The sequence below is a fragment of the Grampus griseus genome (assembly GCF_964374135.1).
Source record: "Grampus griseus genome assembly, chromosome: 20".
In the NCBI taxonomy this organism is placed as follows: domain Eukaryota; kingdom Metazoa; phylum Chordata; class Mammalia; order Artiodactyla; family Delphinidae; genus Grampus; species Grampus griseus.
In genome coordinates, this window is record NC_139014.1 from 34,013,715 (window position 1) to 34,022,661 (window position 8,947).

The 8,947-nt window shown below is 38.8% G+C and overlaps 1 pseudogene across 1 annotated transcript; it reads right to left on the reverse strand.

The window, feature by feature from the left end:
• Nucleotides 1–356: 356 nt before the first annotated feature.
• Nucleotides 357–1,443, reverse strand: LOC309838698 (G protein pathway suppressor 2-like; annotated as a pseudogene). Its single transcript has one exon. The product of its transcript is annotated as a G protein pathway suppressor 2-like (transcript).
• Between the last annotated feature and the right edge of the window lie 7,504 nt (nt 1,444–8,947).

Genomic DNA, 8,947 nt, shown 5'->3' on the forward strand with positions numbered 1-8,947 from the left:
ACTTCTAAATCAGCCCCTATGATTTCAGCCTGTCACCACTTTTCAGCCTTCTTCTATACAGAATTTCTGAATTCTGAAATACGGAATTTTTTCAAGACTACTACTGTAAGTTCTTTTCTTTGTATATCCTCCACAGCATGTACTCTAGTCTGTGAATTCCTCTACCACTGTAAATATTCCTATTCCTTTATTTGCTTTTAACCTTTAAAAATTTTGTTAAATTCTCCGATATGTAGATGCACCTATTTCCATTCTCTTTTCCTTGTGTAGTGATGATGCCTTTTATTTTTATTTATTACAATCTTAGTGAGTTCTCTGGAGAAATGAGAGACACAGCATGTTTGGTCAGTCTGCTGTTTTTTTTTTTTTTTCAGTGGCAGGTAGATTTTATTGGCCTGGGACTAGGACACACCAGGGATCCTCCCCCACGGCAGGGGCTGGGGGCAAGGTTGAAGATCAAATCTGATGGTCACTTGTGGTAGAATCGCGGGTTCTGGCTGTGCTGGATGAAGGGAGCCGAGGGCCAGGCTGACTGGTGGTTGCAAAGCCCGACTTTCCTGCTGGTTGCATCTGCACAGGGAGCTGGGGTGAGGCCAGGAGTCCAGGGGCTGGATGCAGAGCTTGGGGATGCATGGGGCGCAGGGAGGATGAGTCAGAGAAGCCTGTCTGTTGGTTAGCGTGTTCCATTTGTTTTTGCAAGGACGGGACACCACCAGGCTGGAGGAACCCTGTCTGGGTGGGCTGAAAGTGGCTGGCACGGCATAGGGCTGAGGCTGCGGCTGAGACAGGTACCGTACTCTGAGCTGCTGACTAGGACTGTAGGCAGGCTGTGTGGGTCCATAGTGAGGTGGGGGCTGAGCAGTCCCATAGGCGCCGCCCGGGGTTCCTTGGAATTGCCCATGCTCTGGGGTCCCTGCGAAAGCAGCTGCTGAGCCTACGTAGTGCCGGGTTGTAAGCACTTGGGGTCCAAACATCTGTTTGGCTCTGTCTGCTGCCATGAGGGTGCCTGGGCGATTGTGTCCTCCAGGGCTCCCCTGCATGCTGAGGAGGTGAGTTCCAGTGTGAACGGTCAAGCCTTGCTGGTATGTCAGAGTGGTCAGGTCACTCTGCTCTTTTCGCCTCCGTTTTTTCCTCCTCATGTAAAACTTTCTTGAGCTGCAGGAAAAGCTGATGTTTCTCTTCCTGTAGGGCTAAAAGCTTCTCCTGCAACTTCAGGATTTGTTCCTTGGTTTCCTCTAGTGACATTCTCTCTTCCATTCCCTTTTTCTTCCTTCTCTCCTGCTCTTCCTTCATCTTCTGTTCCCTCATCTTGTCCACCTCTTCCTCCTCCTGTCTCTTGCTCTCCCGCTCCATCATGATGTGCCGGTGCAACGCCCTGGCCATGGCTTTGGAAAGCTTGGGGCGCTCCAGCAGCACAGGCATAGTGCTGCCGGGGGCGCTCGGGCCGTGGGCGCCCGGCTCTGTTGCTGGCTGCCAGACCTTGGGCTGGGCCTACGGGTAGGCGGGCGCTCAGGGGGAGTGCCCCGGGCCGGGCGGAAATCGCCCGCCCGCCACCCCGGTCAAGTGCCCACTGCCCGGCCCGGCCCTCAGCGTGGCTCCTTCGCGTGCGCGGCTGTCTGCTGTTTTAAACTGAATTTTTTTCCATTTTATAAATTTCATAACTGAACTATCTATGTAGTTTAGAGTTCATTATGCATTATGTATTTTACTATTAATATGTTCTTTTGTTCTCTTCTTTCTTGGACTCAGTCTTTTTTTTTTTTTTTTCTGGAGCACATACTTTAATAATTAATCAAGGAGAAGGAATTAATTTTAAGCCTCCTCTTTTTTTGAACTTCTGAAAATGTATTTCTTTTGCTTTTACATTTGAATATAATTTGGATAAGTTCAAAATATTTTTCTTAAATACATTGTAGGCATCTTGGAATGTTTTCTAGAATACTGGAAATTTTAATTTTTCTCTCAGCTTATGGAATTTTCCATTTGTTGTTGAGAAGTAACAAATGTCACCACAATGTTACTAAGTGTCTTCTTCAATAATAATTTAAGCTTTCACTGACTCTATATGAGAACTCAAAACTTTCTTCAGATTAGGGATTTTAAAAAATTATATTTCCTTATTATTTCTTTGACTCTCTCTTATCCATCAATCTCTTACATCTATTCTCTACATCTCTTAACTTTCAAAAAATAAATGTACTATTTCTTTCTTACTTTTCTTTTGTCTTGTGTTTTGAGAAAATTCCTGCCTTGACTTTGTCATTAATTTGATTTTTCACCAGGAGCCATTCTACTATTTGACCTTCAGATAAGTTCCCAACTGCCTCTCTGCCTCCCCACCAACCTTATGACTTATCAATTGCATCATAAAAAATTTCTCCAAAACTTAGTGAAAGTAAAGTAGTAAAGTAAAGTATCTTATAGTTTCTGAGTGTCTGGAGTCCAGCTAAGGGTTAAGTGTATTCCTCTACTTCAAGGCTTCTCACAAGATTCCAATCAAGATTTTGCCCAGGGATGAAGTCTCATCTGAAGATTTGATTGAGGGAATATCTACTTTCAAGTTCACTCATGTGATTGTTGGCAATATGCAATTTTTCAGGGCTTTTGGACAAAGGGACTCAGTTTCTTACTAATCATTGCCTGTAGGACTCCCTCAGTTCATTGTTATGGGGACTTCTCCTTATGTCAGCTCACAATGTGGCAGCTGACTTCCATCTGAGTGAGCAAGCATGAGAACAAAAGGATAGGCAGATGGAAGCCATAGTCTCCTTGTAACTTAATCTTTGAAATGCTATCCATCAATTTTGCCATATTCTATGTGTTAGAAGAAAATCACTAGCTCCAACCCATATACAAAGATTAAGAATTAAGACATGAATACCAGAAGGTAGGGCTTGCTTGTAGCCATCTTGAAGTTTACCTACCAAGCACCCTCTACCCATTACATTGGTTTTAATAGCTAAAAATTCTCATTGCTTTTTAAATAGTGATGAGTTAATTTTTAATAAATGTTAAATCCTTCTGAATCTTTGGGAGGATGCTAATTATAATTAATTTTAACATCTCTTCTGATTCCTGCAACAACCGTTTTGTTCAGTGGTTAGTTCTTCTGGTTGTTTTGTCTGTTGATGATTATTGTACACCTTCACACATTTATAATTAAAAGGTTACTTTGATCAGTATTGAAGGTACTCAACATGAGAAAAATCTGTATTCTGCTGGTAGTGAATACAGATTCCAATTTTAAGATTCTGGCTTGTGTGGTCATGCAGAGAGGGGCTGAGTGAAGACAGAGCTTGGTTGGTCCACATAACATTGGCCTCCTGAGCACAGTAGAAAAGTTATTTGAGAAACTCCTCTTTTTCTGCCTAGAACCAAGGCTCATGCTGGGTTTTTTGTGCTTCTAAATAGAGAAACCTATTTGAGATTTAACCTGAGGGCAGCTACTCTGAGAGGAGCCTCATGCAGCTATTTCTGTGGTCTTTAATTACACCAAACCTGCCCCATGGCTCACTGAATTTTTCAACCCTGCAGGCTTTGATTTGAGGTTAGGCCATGGCTTTTCCAGGAAAAACTTCTTTATGAGGTTCTGTGTTTCTTTCCTGTAGAAATTCTCAGAGTGTTCTCTCTGTTGGGTTTTCTGATAAATCTCAATATATCTCCTTTTTTTATCCAGAGTCTCTTTAAATCTTGGTCTTTTAATAAGACACTTTTTAGATTTCTAGTGACCAAGATGGTGTTAATAGTTCCCTCAGCTTGACTAAGCTTTAGACAGGCTTCTTACTGACTCTAGGCCCTGAATCTACCTTTTCTTAGAGCTATTACTTGCCATGCTCCCCAAACTGCACACACACATGATATTTGTGTGTATGATAAGCATCACTGAAGGCTTCTGGCAATAGAAGGCTTTTACATTAAAGCAAAACAAATTTTAAAATTTATTGTCAAATATTTACTTCCATAAAATTCTTTAGACTCCTGACCAGCTAGAATTTTTCATAAAATATTTTAATCTGCTGACTTTAACTGTCATTTTGCTGCACCCCACTTTGTCTCTCAATACCCTTCTTACAATTTTTGTTTTTCTGAGTTTGCATTACTTCTCGTCACCATCTTCCTCAACCCCATTTCCAGAGAAATTTAGCTCTCAATTCATTGTACAGTTCCAGAATAAATTTTGCATACCCAAGACCCTATGTTCTCTGAACAGAAGACTGCCAGCTTGAAGGCTTATCCTTTACTTAGGACAGAAGAACTAATCAGGGCTTTGAAACACTGGTTTCCCATTCTACTTTTGAAAATAAACAGCTATAGTTAGTTTGTATTATAAATGTTATTTCATTATACTACAATTGAAATTGTCTATTTTTATAAAATCATTTTTTAAATGCCTGAGATTATAACTAAAGACCAGAGAATATTTCAGCCTTAGTTTTCCTGCAAATTACTCTGTTATTGAAAATGTTATGTTGTGATAGAATTGATAGAATAGTATACTAAACTCCTTTTTATCTCTTATGGATTTTCTTTGCTTTTATTTTTATATGGATAAGTCCAAGATGTTTGGCCAAGCTATGTCCATATACTTTTCAAAGAGAAAAATATACTAAATACATTTAGAAATTAATTTGTTTCTATTATGTCTTAAAATAAATGGAGAAGAAACAAGGAGTCCAAGCTGGTGGTGTAGGAAGACCTTGAATTCACCTCCTCTCACAGACACAGCATATTTACAGCTACTTGTAGAACAGTTTTTCCTCTGAAAAGGACCTGAGAACTAGATAAACAGCACCTCCACAACAAAAGGCAAAAGAAGCACATGGAGAAGGGTAGGAGAGGCAGAGACACGGCCTCACCTGGGACCCCACCCCAGATGTGGTGACCCCACAATCAGGAGGGATCCCAGAAAATACAAAACTTTAACTCAAGGAGTGAAGGGATAGTGCCCCACTTCAGGCACCCTGACTCTGGGAGCTGGCACTGGAAAGATGAGCCCCCAAAACATCTGCTTTGGAAAATTAATGGGGACTAACACCAGGAAAACCATAGAACTGCAAGGAATGGTGATCCTACTCTTAAAAGGCTCCTGCACAAACTCTCTGGCACTGAGAACCAGCACAAAATCAACAGATTAAAAAGTGCAGAGACATTTTAAAGCAGCTCTAGGAGAGGCAGGAACCTGCAAGGACTTGCTGCTGATGGAGCCTACAGGCACCATTTTTGGTTCCCTCTCTCTAACCTGCTACTCTGGAGGGTGTGCTCCACCCACCCATGCTATAGCAAGGCTGGGCAAGCACTCTGTGTCCTCCCCCACTCCCCCACGAGCACCCAAGTCACAATTTGGCCAGGCAAGCCATCTGAGCCCCATCCACCATCTGCAGGGACCAAGTTGCAACCAGAATGGGTGAGAGTCCCAAGCCCCATCCTGTTTGTGCTGTTGCCAAGTGACAACTGGACTCAGTGAGCACCGTGAACCCCACCCTCCCTGTGAAGCAGCCAAGCTGAAACCATACTGGGCAGATGAGTCCCCTGAGCCCCACATTTCCAGCACAAAAGCTAGACCACAACTGGGCTAGGTAAGAGCCCTTAGTCCTACCCTCCCCATGCAGCAGCCAAGCCACAATCAGGCCTGAGCTCCTCTCACTTGCCACAGTGCTTGTGTCACAACTGGGAGAGGCAAGCAACTCAAAGTTGCCCTTTCCACACAGTGGCCAAGCCACAGGGGGTTGGGCAAACACCCTGAGCCCTGCCCTCCCTGGGCAGCAGCCAGGGCCCTATTATAGCTGGTGAGCTCATGCAGCCCACACAAAAGATGCCCAAAGAGTGCCTGGCTCTGGTGGCCAGGCGAGAGCACTTCTGGCCTACACAGAACAGCTCCTACACAAGACCACTCTTTCAAGGCTGAGGGAGGTAGTTGATTAGCCTAACACATAAAGACAAACATAAGCAAAATAAGGAGACGAGGAATTCTGTTCCAAGCCAAAGAACAAGGGAAATGCCTAGAAAAAGATCTTAATGAAACAGATAAACAACCTACTTGAAAAAGAGTTCAAAATAATGGTCATAAAAAAGCTCACTGATCTTGGAAGAAGAATGTATGAACATGGAACTTCAAGAAGGAGATAGAAAATATAAGAAGTACCAAACAAAAGTTATAACTGGACTAAAAAATACACTAGGGGGGGTCAACAGCAGAGTGGAGGTACAAGAAAAATCAGTGAGCTGGAAAACAAAGCAATGGAACTCACCCAGAGAGAGCAACAAAGTGAAAAAAGAATTAAAAGAAGTAAAAATACCTTTACAGAGTTGTAGGAGTACATCAAGCAACATATTTTTCACATTATAAGGGTTCCAAAGGAGAAGAGAGAGATAAAGGGCCAGAAAAATCATTTGAAAAAGTAATGGCTGAAAACTTCTATAATATGAGGAAGGAAACAGACATCCAGGTTTAGGAAGCCCAGAGAGTTTCAAATAAGATGAACTAGAGGCAAGATACTTGTATTCAATACTTTGAAAACTATAAGACATTGATGAAAGAAACTAAAGACAACACAAACAAATAAAAGATATACTGTGCTCATGGATTGAAATAATTAATATTGTTAAAATGTGCATACTACACAAAGCAATCTACAGATTCAAATGCAATTCCTATCAAAATACCATGGAATTTTCCCTAGAACGAGATCAAGTAATCCTAAAATTTGTATGGAACCACAGAAAGACCTCAAATAGCCAAAGCTATCTTGAGAAAGAAGAACAAAGCTGGAGGTATCACACTCCCTGATTTCAAACTACTACAAAATTACAGTAATCAAAAAATATAGTGGCACAAAAACAGACACATAAATCAGTGGAACAGAATAGAGAGCCAAGAAACAAATTCACACTCATATGGTCAATTAATCTATGACAAAGGAAGCAAGGATATACAATGGAGAAGAGACAGTCTCTTCAATAAATGGTGTTGGGGGAACTGGACAGCTACATTCAAAAGAATGAAACTGGACAACTTTCTTACACCATATACACAAATAAACTAAAAACTGATTAAAGAATTAAATATAAGACCTGAAACTATAATACTCCTAGAAGAAACTATAGGTTGTGAGATCTTTGACATCAGTTTTAGCAATATTTTTTTGGATATATCTCCTCAGGCAAGAGAAACAAAAGCAAAAATAAACAAATGGGACTATATCAAACTAAAAAACTGCACAGTAAAAGAAACTATCAGCAAAACAAAAAGACAACCTACTGAATGGGAGAAGATATTTGCAAATGATATATATGATAAGGGGTTGTTATCCAAAATACATAAAATGAACTACCATATAATCCAGAAATTCCACTTCTGCGTACTTGTCCAAAGAAAACAAAAATAAGAATTCAAAAAAATATATGTACCCCCTATGTTCATTGTAGCATTATTTACAGTAGACAAGATATGGAAGCAAACTAAGTGTCAATTGGAAGATGAATAAAGAAGATGTTATTTGTGTATGCTTATTTTATATATATATATATATATATATATATATATATATATATATATAAAATGGAATATTACTCAGCCATAAAAGAGAATGAAATCTTGACATTTGCAACAGCATGAATGGACTTAGAGAGTATTATGCTAAGTGAAATAAGTCAGACGGAAGACAAATAACTTATGATCTCACTTACATGTGACATTTAAAAAACAAGATAAACAGAAACAACTCATAGATACAGAGAAGAAACTGGTGGTTGCCAGAGGGGAGGGGTTGAGGAGGATGACAAAATAAGTGGTGGTGATTAAGAGGTATGAACTTCCAGTTATAAAATAAATAAGTCCTGGGGTTGTAATGTACAGCATAAGAAATATAGTCAATAATAGTGTAGTATCTTTGTATGGTGACAGATGGTAACTAGATTTACAAAGTGGTGATCACTTTGTAATGTAAAAAATATCAAATCACTATGTTATACACCTGAATCTAACATAATATTGTATGTCAATTATAACTCAATAAAAATAATAAACCAATACCTAAATATATTTTTTTAAAATACTATATCTTTTGAAAAGTAAAAGACTGAAAATAAATTAATTAAACATTTATTTCAGGAGATCAAGAAGGAAAAAAAGTACAGCAAAAGAAACCTAAGGAAAAAGAAAAAAGTAAAGATAAAAGCTGAAAGTTATAAAATTATAAAAAGAAAAAGAATCAAAGATATTGTACTTAAGGAAAATGAAGTAAGTAGAGAAAACCTGATACTAGTGAAAGACAAAAAAGAAAAAAGATGAATTAGTAAGTAAACTCATAAGCTAGTTCTTTTGGAAAAGATACAATTGATAAAAGATCATTATTTTAATCAAAAAAAGGAGAAAGCAGAAACATAATGAGAAGTAGGAATGATAATTTAATTATAGATTATAAGATGTTATTTTGCTCAAATATACACAAGTATATTGAAAACCTGCATGAAATAGGTAATTTTGTAGAAAAATATGAATTATTTCATACTTCAGGGATGAGGAGGACCTTTCTCAGCAAGAAATAAACCTCAAAAGCTGAAAGGAAAATATTGATATGCTTGTCTACTTTATAAGCTTTTGGCAGTAGGATACAGAAATTCAAAAGACTAATGACCAACTGGAGAAGAAATACTTGCAACCAATATATATATATATAAAAATACTTCACTGAGGAAAAAATACTTGCAACCTAAGGAAACAATTTTCTTTAATATATGAAAAATTCATTTAATCAATGAGAAAAAGAACATCAACCCTATAGAAAAATGGACAAAGAACATAAACTGGTAGTATACAAAAGATAAATGGCAGGTAAAAAAAAAAAGTCAATCTCACTATGAATTAAATGCAATCCATTTTTCATCTATGAGATTGATAAGTAAAACAATTACTTGACAAATCACAATATGGAGAGTTTGGGAAACA